Consider the following 12,322-nt stretch of genomic DNA (forward strand, 5'->3'; position numbering starts at 1 on the left):
GGAGGACATGGGGGCATGGGGACACGGGGGGACATGGGGGACACGGGGGGTGTGGGGTCACGGGGGGGCATGGAGTCGGGGGACATGGGGGGGCATGGGGAGATGGGGGGGCATGAGGAACACGGGGACACAAAAGAGACACGGGGGGACATGGGGACACAGGGGACATGTAGGCATGGGGGGACACGAGGGGGACATGGAGGCATGGGGAAGTTGGGGTACAGGAACATGGGGGGACACAAAAGAGACTTGGAGGGCATGGGGACACAAGGGGACAGGGGACACAGGGGGGGACAGGGGACATGGAGGCATGGGGAGGTGGGGGCACGAGGACATGGGGGGACAGGAGGGAGACATGGAGGGCATGGGGACACGGGGCGTTGGGGACACGAGGATGGGGAGACGGGGCACATGGAGGCGGGGGTGACATGGCGAGTGCAGGGGGGGACATGGCGAGTGCAGGGGGGGACATGGCGAGCATGGGGGGCAGGGGGGCATGGGCTTAGGTGGGGGCAGAGGAGGCAGGAGGACACGGGGACACGGGGAGGTGGGGGAGCACGGGGGTCGGGGACGTTCGCCGCGCGGTTTTCGCTTCCTCTCTCGAGGATTTTTCCTTCTTCAACCAGCACCGTCCTGCCGCTTGTGGGACTGTGGTTTGGGGACGCCTAATGAAAGTTCTTAAATAGTTTGGGACTTTTCCAGGTTTTTATTTTTCTTTTTTTCCTTTTTTTTTTTTTTAACCTTTTTTCTTTTCATGTTCTCAGCTGCCGGCTGGGTTTGGCCGCGCTTAAACCCAGGAGGCAGAAACTTGCAGTGGGGATGGAGACAAGAATGGGCTTTTTCCACCTATTTCCAATCAATTATTAATTGCGCTTATGTAAGCGGCGCGTCGTCTGCCGCTCAAGGACGGCAGGGACGGATGCTCTGCCCAGAGCCTGGAAATCCATTCCTTGCTCTGTTCCAGCTCGTAATGTTTTTTCCTTAATTTTCCGGGTTCAGTCTCTACCAAGACAATCTTTCCAGGCCTGGGAAAGTGCAGTTTGGCTGCCGCGTCCGCACGCAGAGGAGTCCCTGCTCTAGATGGCAGCAGCCTCCTTCCCTTTCAGCCTGAGACATGGCTGAAACAACATCTCCCCTTCCCTCCCTCCCTCTTTATCCAGCGAGGTCTGGAAAACCACCAAGGATGGAGTTTCTCCATCTATCCCACCTCCGATTTCAGCCTCCTGCCACGAACCACCATGGAGAACCTGGCTCCACCTTCTCGATAACCTCCTTGGAGGTGCTTGAGGCTGCTGTTATGTGTCCCCAAAACTTTTCCTTGGGTTGAACAAGCCCCATGGAGAAGCTCCGGCTTTCAACCGGGCTCCAGCCTCCAACCGTCTTGGTGGCCCTCCGCTGAATTCACTCGAGTTCATTGATGTCTAGATATCATATTGGTGGCCCCAAACTGGACACAGCATCCAGATGCGGTGCGACGAGCTCCGAGTGGAGGGGAACAAGTGACGAACCATCGGAGAATGTGGGGAGGGTGTGGAGGATCCTCGTTTTTTGGAGGATGCGATGATGAGGGCAGTCACTGCGTGTCTGTGAAGGCCGACGTTCATTGGGGCTGAGAGATGTGGCTGAGGATTCAGCTCCGCCAGTTCAAGAGCAGGTCATGGGATCCGAGAGCGGAGAAAATGTTTATGCAGTGTGACCGACCCGTGAAGCCTTATCACATTCTTGGCTGAAGAATCGGAAAATTCATGGGGGAGCTCACCGCAGGGCTCGGAGGAGAGACGGCATTTCTCCGACTGCGCCGTGGGACATTATACCGTGCACACCTCACGCCTGAGATGCTGAACGTGCATCGGTCACGGTCACTGGTGAAAACACGGATAATCTTGCAGCTTGTTTGGGTTCAGCGACGCCGAGTCTCAGCCTGACACATCCCGGGGCTGAGCACAGTCCTCAAAGACGCAGTGACATTAATAAAACACCAGGTGCCCTTGGGACGGATGGCTGCTTGTCCTGGGTGCCTTTGGCTGGGGCGGGGGCGTGCTGTTAGTGGGTTTTTAGCATAAAAGCCTTGAGACCTGCAAAAAAAAACCCTCTTTCCTGACGCCTCCTGCAGCCATCGCAGGAATTCAGCCGCTGCGTGCACACACCTGAAAGCACAAGAAGCGGCGTCAGCAAACGCCAGTCAGCTATTCTGTGTCAAAACAGGTAAAATCAGCTCCAGCTCGGTCCTCTCTGCCCAGGCTCCTCTCACACGTACTTTCTGCCAATTACCCAGCAGAAATTTGGAGACGACTTCTGTAATGGCATCCCAACTCTGCTGAGTCTGCCCGAACGGCTGGTGCCAAAGACAAAAAGATTTTGTGGAATAATTTTTTACAGGTAGAAAACCTCTCCGAGCTGATGAGAAACAAGAAAGTCTGTTTTATAGATGATCAAGGTTCAAACAGATCATTTAGGGAAGATCAGGCCACAGCAGAAAGTCATCCAGAAGGATTTGGGGAGATAAAATAAGGGGAGCGGGTTTGGGGGAGCAGGTCACTTAGACCAACCTCAGAGATGGTCAATGTGTCTTTTAAAAGGCTGCGGGAGGGATCTGGAGACCACAAGTGGGTCGATCTGTCTCCAGGTTCGGGAGGCCTTGGGCTGTTCCCATAGAAAACAACAGGACACGGACATGGGTAAATACCGGGAAAGAGTAAATGCTGCTTTGGAAAGTGGAATAAAGTGGCCTTGTGGAGGTAATGTACATCGATCTCTAAAGAAATCCATTTTGCTGTGCTCCTTCACCTTTGCTGACGAGAAGGAAACAACGCTCCTGCATTAATAACCATCCACCAGATGAGACTCGAGAGCCGGTAGGAGATCGGCCGCCGGGTCCCCCCGGCACCCGAGCCTGTGTCGGTGTGTCCCAGCTCCGCGCCGGGCACAAGGAGATCATGGAGAGATGCTGAGATATGGGGCAGGTTTTGAGGATGGGTCTGTCGAAGAGCTCGGCTCAAGGGCGCAGGTACCAGCTCCGATGTCTGATAGGACTCAGGAGCAGAATCAACCACGCAGAAATACGTTGGGCTGCAGCTGACGCCAACCAAAAACCGATGAAGAAGAGAGCGACGTGTGCGTCCCTTCATCAGAAACAGGAGGAGAGCGGCGATGCGGGTTGCGATAGGCACCCAGGAGGGGCTGACATCACCCTCGGTAGGCTGCTGCCGCGCAGACGTGCGTGTCTGGGCCAGCCGGCGGTGAGAAACGGGCACTTCGGGGCATGCGTCACCTTGTCCCGAGGTAAAGATCTCACCCAGCTCAGGAGAAGCGCACCCAAGAAGGGATTGCACCTTAAATCCCTGCCAGCACCGCGAAGGCAGGTCTGGCAGCTGGCAGGAACGTGCGCCTCGATGCCTAAAGAGTCCGGGTTTGGGCAGCAAGCAGCTTTTTGAGTGGTTGGGTGTTACAGTGCAAAAGCCTGTTGATCCCCAGGTGGAAAGGCAGTGCCGCCAGGATTAGCATGCCCCCAACAACCCGTCAGCAAATGGGATTCTCTCCATCCACGGAGCAGCCCCAGATTTGCAGGAGGTAACGAGAAGCTGAGTGTGCCCAGAGGTGCCCGGGGGTGATCAGTCTATAGGTCCTCCTTCCGTGCCCGGGAGACGTATGCAATCCCTGGACAAGAGTCCTGCGCTGTGTCCAGCTGACCGCCAGCTTTTTGGGGATGCTAAGCTAGAGGAGATGACGTTTCCACACTTTCCTGAGCCTCTGCATCACCCTTGTCCAGGACCGTGTCCGTTCTTGGACAAGATGAGTTTGGAGCATCCTCAGCCAAGCGGAGGGGCAGGCAGTCACCAAAATGTTGGAAGCAATAGCAACCTCAAGCTGGCCCTGGGATTAAGATGATTGGAAGCTGCTGGAATTTGCATGGCCTAATTAAAGATTCACTGAGCGGACACAATGAGCCGGAGCAGCTCGCCCGGCGCTCGCTCCGTGTTTCCCCGTGGGCTGCTCTGGGTTGTGTTTCAGGGCGAGATTCACATCACAGGCTTGGGGAATCCCTGCTCCCAGGGACCGGGTGGGAGCCGTGTCCTCCGGGCACGTGGGGACGTGATAGCCCTGGAGAAGGGGGCAGCCGGGTGTTTTAATGCCCAGTTTACCGCAGAGCTGTTCATTTTGCCTTGCGAGCGGTCGGAGGCTGAGTTAAACCCAGCTTCGCGTCCTGGCTGACCGCACGGAGAGCTGGAGCCCCGAGCCGTGGAGGGATGGCTGCCAGCCCCTCTGCAGCCGGCAGAGACCTTTTCCAAGCAGTTGACGGCTGCTCCACATTAGCAGGAGCCCACAGCAGCTGCTGCTGCCCACCCTGGCACATCCCCACCCCGGGATATCCCCACTCCGGGATATTCCCGCCCTGGGATATCCCCACCCCAGCAGCCATGGGTGGTCCTGCTCCAAGGGGTGGAAACCTCTGGCAGGCGAAGGCAAGCGGGGAAAGGAGGAGTAACCGCTTCAGATGCTAATACAGACGTTCCTGTTCAACAGCTCAGATTTGGCCTGCTTGCATTTCTCAACCTAATGATATTTTTTCACCTCTCGACCCAAAACAGGCTTCCCGGCTCCTTGGCACTGCCCACAAAATGGTCAACCCCGAATAGGATCTTAATTTGGACTTTGGCCCTTTTCTCCACCACCAGCACCTGGTGGCCAGGTCACCCAGAGCAGAGGCTTTCTCCTGGTTATTGCTCCTGCCTGCAAAGTCACAGCAACAGCTGGGAAACAGCCGGATTTACCGGATGAGGGATCGCCTTCCTCCTCCTCCCTCCGCCCCGCGCGCCGTAGGTGGGAAAGCTGGATGGTGGCTGGGTCTGGGAACAAAAGGAGGAAAATCATCCGAGATGGGGGTAGCCCTGTTTGTTTTCAGAGAGCTGGAAACAGGCTGGTATTTTATCCTGCTCATCTCGAGAATTTGTCCTTGAGGCTTTTTTTTTTTTTCCCTCCTTTAAAGAAACCTTTCATACATGGGAATAACTGGGAAAAATAACGATTTAGACCCTCGTGAATGTTAAAGAATCAAAGCAAAAGGAAGAAGGAAAAGTTAAGGAAATGGGGAGGTCCCAGCCCTTCCTGGTTCCAGGGCGGGTTACAAGCCCTGCCTTAAAACGGCCCTTTGGGAAAAACTACTGTTTTTCCTTCTCCTCTCATTAATCCTTCCTTAACCCCCCCCAGCTCTCTGCCGGTCCCTCCCGGGCGCCACGGGCTCCCCCCGACCCTGTTCGCGGTGACACCCACAGCGGTCTGTAATTCCGTTTGCTGGTGCTGGGTCTCAGGGACGGGGTCCTTCGGGTGCCACCAAGTCTCAGTGTCTCCCTGTCTCGGTATTTCGGTGTCCTGGTGGTTTGGTGACTGTCCTGGGGATCTGGTGTCTCAGTGACTCAGTGTCTCTGTTTTGGGGTCTCCTCCGTGGGTCTAAAGGACTTTGTAAGGCAAAGCCTCTCCATGTGAACATTTCCAAGGGGCCGCAGCCGTCGCGCGAGCCCGGCCGGGCTGAGCTGTGACGGAGCGGTGTCTTTGCAGCGGGGAAAACTGGCCCCGCGTCTGGTTTTCTTCCTTCGGTTGGTTCGTGTCCATAAATTAGACCTGCCTGGGACCATCCCCTGCACCCAGACCTGCTGGTGCCGGGGTGCTGACATCCACATCTGATGGGCTGGGTTGGGGTTAGGCTTAGGCTTAGGCTTATGTTTAGGGCTAGGGGTAGGGTTAGGGTTGGGTTTAGGGATGGATTTGGCTTAGCAAATGCCCCTTTGCCCTCTGTGCCAGGCAGACGCACACCTTGCAGCTCTGCAGACCTGACGGCCGCTGCTGCCCGCACCCCTGCCTGCCCTCCCCGGCATCGCCCCGGCACCCGCCTGCCTGCAAAACCCAAGGCGGCCGAGGATCTCATTTAATCTTGCTTTTCCCAGGTGAAATCTGCCCCTTCTAGACCAACCGTAACGCTAATTGTTCGTGATTTAGAGACGTTCTGTCGGCGAAGGGCGGTGAAAGCCGTCCTTTTCTGGAGGGCTGATGATAAGCCCTTGCTGGATTCAGATCTGAAGTGTTTGCAGCTCTTCAGAGACGCAAATCTGGGAATCATGTTTCAGGAAGAATTGGAAGAAGCAGACCGGGTATGGAAATACCGGGAGAACAAGATGCATCACGCTCACCGAATGATAATTAAAGGAGTGTGAAATGCAACAGCCTGGGAGACTGAAATCTCCCTTCCTAAAAGAGCAGCATCACTTCCATGGCAGCATATTCCTGCTCAAGGTACAATCCAAGCGACGATCCTAACATGGCTAATACGGCTGTAGTTACGGCTAAACAACCACGGCTAAAATCATACCTACAGCTGTTTTCTTTTCAACAAAAAAAAGCATATGATAGCTGGTGTTAATTCCAGAACAGCTGCTAATTCTGTACCAATTAGGAGATAAAACACAGAAGCGGAACTGCTTATTAAATTACAAATCATGCAGACTAAATCCAAAGATTATTTAACGCCAAGTGTTTCAGTAAGACACTTGCAAAACCGCGTTGGAATAATAATGTCACTGTGGAAGTAGTATTAATCAAAGTAATGAAAATATAAATTAGGAAAGACTTAGCCAATAAAAAGGAAATATATATAGTTTGACGAAAAGAAATACATAAAGTAGCTACATTAAAGAATAAAACAACATGCTTAGAGTGCAGTAATTTAGAGCCATTTTCCCCAGAATCGTATTTTCCGCACTGATTTGTTATCTTGTCCTGGTAAGCCAAAGAGATGATAAATATAAAAGATTTCTTCTACAACCATCTGCCAGCAAACACGCTCATCAGTAATACAAAGACTTCAGCCATTTCTTCTTGAGTTTCTCCTGTGCAAACGCACTAGAACCTCCCGCTAATTTCGTGGAGCGACGCCAAAATCGGCCGTGCGATGGAAATGCCGGCATTTCGCTCCTTCCACCTTCGGGCAGCGGTGGCAGGAGGGGAAGCGGCTTTCAGCGTTTCGCTGCCCCGTGCGCCTGCGGTTCCTCTTTGGGACGGCCCCGGGGTTATTCACTACCCCCGCGCACCTCGCCATCTCCCTTGCTGCGATTCAGCCTCTCCGAGCTCCGTCAGGTGCTTCAAAAACGCGACGCTCGTAGCTCCTTACCTCAGCTGCCGAAGCCCCTTTGGGTTTTAATGCCAGGCTCCGGTTTGCTGCAGCGACAGCCCGGGCACGGAGGCAACCAGATGCCCTGAGTTTGCAGAGAGACTGAAACAGCAGCTCCAGAAACCTGTTCCCATCATTTCGGGGCCGGCAAGAGATGAGAGCGTTGTTGATGAGATGTGACCCCGGTTTGCGACGAAAACGCTTGCAATTAAATTATCTTGGGAGTAGCATCCCCATCGGTAATTTAATAAGCAATTCTGGGGCTGTAGCTTAGCCCCTACTTGGTGCAGGATTAACTTCTGTTCATCAGGCAGCACAAAGCTGCGTCCGAAAGGCGAGGACACGGGGTCCCGCCATCCCGTGTGTGCTTGGGGACAGCAGGAGGGAGCTCGACGGCTCCTCGTCCCATGGCTGGCCAGGGGATGGTGCAAGATGCAGGGATGGAGGAGGCACGCAGCACAAATCAAACCTAAACCCATGATTCTTTTCATCCAGGGGAAATAAACCCCATCCTTGCACGGCCGACAAGCGGCAGACTCAACTGCTCGACCCAAAGCCATGCCACCAGCCCATCGCGGTTGCAACACGCCCCTGCGTGCGGCTTTCTGCCCGTGCCGTCGCACGCTTGCACGTGCAAACCCATCGCCCCGGTCCCGCAAACACCTGAACCCCGGCAGCCGCCCACCGCGGCGCCGGGCTGGCACGGCTCCACCGCACGCAGGGGGAATCCCCCGGGAGCTGCCGGCCGGCGCGGGTGCCCGCTCCTCGGTGGGAAAGGCCAGCCCTGGAGCTATAAAGAGAATTAGCCTGACATCTCACGAGCTTTATTCAGTGCTGACACTGTGCGTTTGCTGCTTTTCCCACAGAAAGCCGGGGCCGGCCCGCTGCGTTCCTGGAATGCTATTTTATCCCCAATTTGATTTACGGAAGAACCCGAGAGGAGCCTGGAGATGGAGGGAGCTTTAAATTGGCCTCGTAGATCTTGCAGGCGCAGGGGAAAGGCTGGGAAAACCCCCCCGAAAATGCCTGGTGAGGCTTTTGGGGTGGGCTGGAGGGGCCCGAGCTGCCAGCGGTCCCCACCGGAGCAGCAGCGGGGGCTCAGCGGGGACCCCTGCCCTCGGCAGAGCTGCACCCCAGCCCCGCGGCAGCACCCCCCGAATTTACCCCCTGCCCCTTGCTTTCACCCCGTCCTCCCAGTCCTCAGCATCGCTCCAGGATGGACTATTTCTGCTGCCACCTTTATTTACACTCGGCTATTTAAAGCTTCAAGCTGTAGGCAACGTCTGGGCACTCGTCCTGGGAATGCCAAGTCCCTCAACCAGGGAAACGACCCCAAAATGCGGCCGCTGCCCCCAGCCCCGCTGCCATCCCCACCACCGCGGGAGATGGCTTTGCCGTGTGCCCGCAGCTGGGCAGCCGGGGCTGCGGTGAGCCCCGGGGAGCAAACGCCAGCCCTGCCTGTCACCCTGCAAGCCCTGCTCTGATTTACAGCCCCTGGCAAGGGGCCAGGAAGGGTTTCCCAATCCTGCTGATGGGGTTTATTGTAGAGATGCTGAGCGGGAGCGCTGGCCGTGGCTCCCAGACCTCAGGGAGCTTCTCATCTCCCAGGGAACAGGCACGTCTTGCTGGAGACTCGGCTCCGGGTAGCTGCCACCGCAGTCCCTTGGTGATCGGGGGCGGCGGGTGCGTGTCAGAGCAGCCCCGAAATTAGTGATTTGTGCTAACGAAGAACAGGGAGGCGACGGGCAGCAGCGAGCCCGTGGCTCCAGCATCGCACGGGGGGACTCGGCCTGGCCGCAGGGGCCGCGGTGCCCACGCCGGGGGCACCAGCGCCGGGCAGTAAATCGCAGGGAGACGGGAGGTGACGAAGCAGCGCTAAATCATTTGTGCCCTGAACTGCCCACAAAAATGGGATTTTTTTTTTTTTTTTGGCCACAACATGGGCAAAAACAGCTATTCTTATGAATTATCCGGGTCCTGAAACACCCAGATCAAAGCCTGGAGGATTTTGTTGAGGGATGTGCCACTGAAGGTCTGATCTCTGATAAGATCTGAGGGGTCAAACAGCCATTTGCACTGACACCAGCACCACCAGCGTCGCTGGGAAAGATCTGGGAGCAGCAGCCAAAAACTCTCCCTCTGCAAAGTCACCTGGCTCCGGCGGGTCCCATAAGCCAAACACGCTCCGCACGAAAGGCGCCTCTCCACGGGGCCAGGCCTGCCTGCTCCGGGAGATTAATTATTATTCAAGTGCAGATAAAATGAGCGAGTTAAATACAGCGATAAAGAGTTAGATAAAGCAGAGCTGCTCTGTTTGCATTTTATGGTAAGGCAGGAGCTCTCTGCTCGAAGCTAACCAGACTCGGGCAGCTGGTGCAGCCTGTTGGAAACGTGTCCCTGCGGCCGGAGCCGGTGACCCGGCACGCTGGCTGGGCACGCGGCTGCGGCTCGGCAGCAGTCCTCCGGCATTCCTGCGTCTGGTTTGCACCTGGAAAAGCTGCAGGGGAAGCGCAGGGGTGCAGCAGCAGCTGGGGTTGTTGGATGCTGGGTTTCTCCGTGCCTGGCAGCGGGATCCCACGCTGGCCATTGCTGGCCCGGAGACCTCGGCCATCGCTGAGCGACATCCCACGTAGCTCAGTGACAGCCCTGTGCCGTGCATCGCTGGCTGCGGCGGGGGGACATCCTACAGCGCTGGCATCCTATACCCCGTCCCTAAAGCATCTTGCTGGCCCAGTAAAGACAGGACACTGGGCTGGATGGAGCCAGTTCAGAATCTCCAGAGCTGCCATCCCTGGAGATGCTGGACCGTGCACCGGCCCATGATGGGATGCTAACGCCCAATTTCCCGAGGGATTCGGACCTCCAGCGACACCCACAGCACACAGCGGCCGTGGGGTCTGCGCGGAGGATCACCGCCCTGTCTGCCCACGCACCGTCCCGCTGCCCGAGCGCGCGGGGCCGCTCCGCGCCGTTCCCTGCCAGCACAGCTGCACCAGCCGCGACCTTGGAAAGTTTTCTAAATTCTGCCGGGGCTGGGAGCCGTTCCCAGGAATGCAGGGTGGGAGGAAGCGAGGAGGCAGCGGCACAGGGGCAGGGAGAGAGCTTTGGTGAGGGTGGTGGGGCATCCTTCATCGCTGGGTCTAAACTGGGATGGGATGGGATGGGGTGGGATGGGATGGGATGGGATGGGGCGGGATGGGGTGGGATTGAGTGGGATGGGATGGGATGGGATGGGATGGGATGGGATGGGGTGGTGGAAGCATTCACCAAGATGCAAGGAGAGGGAGAGGAACCGCCCACGGTCCTTGGCGGGGCCAAGGCAGGTGTCACGTCCTTGGCGCGTCGCGCTGCATCCGCAGAGCCTCTCGGGTGGGGCTCCCCCGGGGAAGCGCCGCTCCAAGAGCCTCCTGCCTTCCTCAGACCTCTTCCTCCTTCTCTTAATTGGCTCTAATTTGCATGGGGGGGCATGTCTGTGCAAGGCAGGGATCCCTCGCCCATGTCAGCAGAGACCCAGGGGCCTGTCAAAGGTGAGCGGATCCTTGATGTGCAAAGCGTGAGGCAGCCCAGAGCACTTTCCATCAGGCCGGGGAACTTTCCAAAGGTTCCTCCCTGCAGCGGCCGAGCCAGCATCCTCCCTCGGCGCGGCAGCGAGGCCGCATCCTGGCCCGCTGCCCCGTGAGCGTTTCCATCACAGCACCAGCTCCTTGAGAGCAGGAGCAGCTCTCAAGAATCGCTCCCGGATGGGCTTTGCCGGCCAGCGGCAGGCAGCCGAGCAGGAGGGAGGTTGCTTGAACCCCGAGCCGCCTTTGCCAGTGCCAAACTTTCCTTCCACAACCCTCCTTTGGGCTGCGGCAGGAGTGGGCTGCAGCCGGGGAGGTTTCCCTTATAATGGGCTGCGGGGGCTGGGAGGGGCTGCAAACGCTGCGCTGGGAGCCCAGGCTCATTTAGTGCAAAGTTTGTGCGTGTTGCACACCCGATGCCACCCGGAGCGGACGGAGGCCTGGGAAATGATGGTTTCAGAGCCCTCCCGGGGCCCTCGGTGCGGCAGAGGAGAGATGCACACGCAGGCAGATGCACACGCAGGCAGGGCAGATGCACACGCAGGCAGATGCACACGCAGGCAGGGCAGATGCACACGCAGGCAGATGCGTGCAGGCAGATGCACACGCAGGCAGGGCAGATGCACACGCAGGCAGATGCACACGCAGGCAGGGCAGATGCACATGCAGGCAGATGCATGCAGGCAGATGCACACGCAGGCAGATGCATGCAGGCAGATGCACACACAGGCAGATGCACTCGCAGTCAGATGCATGCAGACAGATGCACAGGCAGGCGGATGCACACGCAGGCAGTGGAGGTGGACACACAACTCCAAGGGACAAGCCGGGACTCGAAGCGAGAAGCCCTGGCTCGCTGGGACAAGGCACTCGCAGCCGTGTTTTGGGGCAGCCCCTGTGCCACCAGCCCTGCGTCACCTCCCCGCCAGGGTCTGTGCCTGCAGCGTGGGGCTCGGTGCAGGGCTGAGAGGGGATGAGCTTTTGGTACTGGTCGTTTCCTGGGACAGGGGAAAATGTTTAATGTTGTAAATACAGAAAACGCCCCATGAGGAGGGCCAGGAGGAGCCTGCAGCCCCGGGGCACGGTCTGTGGGTGCATCCCACCACTCCAGGCTTCAAGACAGGGGTGCAGAAGATGCATCTTTTGCAGCAGAATAATCAAACGGGAACTTTTGCGCCCGTTTCTACGGCGTCCCAGTCGTGCCGCCTCCATCCAACCCACCCACGTCTGCTTTGTCCGTGGGGCCTCAGCTGGGAAACTGGATGGGGAACTGCTCCACCGTGCATTTTAAATGCCACTCGTTGAAGTGTTTTCCAGGCAGCGCCCAGCCTCATCCAGCCCCTGCATCGCTCCGTCTCTCCCTGCCCAGCTGGGACCCACTCGGACCAGTAGCCATACTGGGTTGCCGGTGAAATGGGCTGGGAGCCCTTTAGTGAGACTCCTGGGAGAGATTTGCACAGAGGACGGTTACGCAGCAGCCCCCCTGCTTTGGCTTGGAGCTCCTGGACCGAATAGCTGCACGCGAGAGCGGACGCCGGGCACGGCGTAAGTGGTGACGGATCTCGGCGTGAGACTCCTCAGCGCCGTAATTGCACGTGGG

This window comes from Platalea leucorodia, assembly GCF_965183815.1.
Source record: "Platalea leucorodia genome assembly, chromosome: 23".
Classification (NCBI taxonomy): Eukaryota; Metazoa; Chordata; class Aves; order Pelecaniformes; family Threskiornithidae; genus Platalea; species Platalea leucorodia.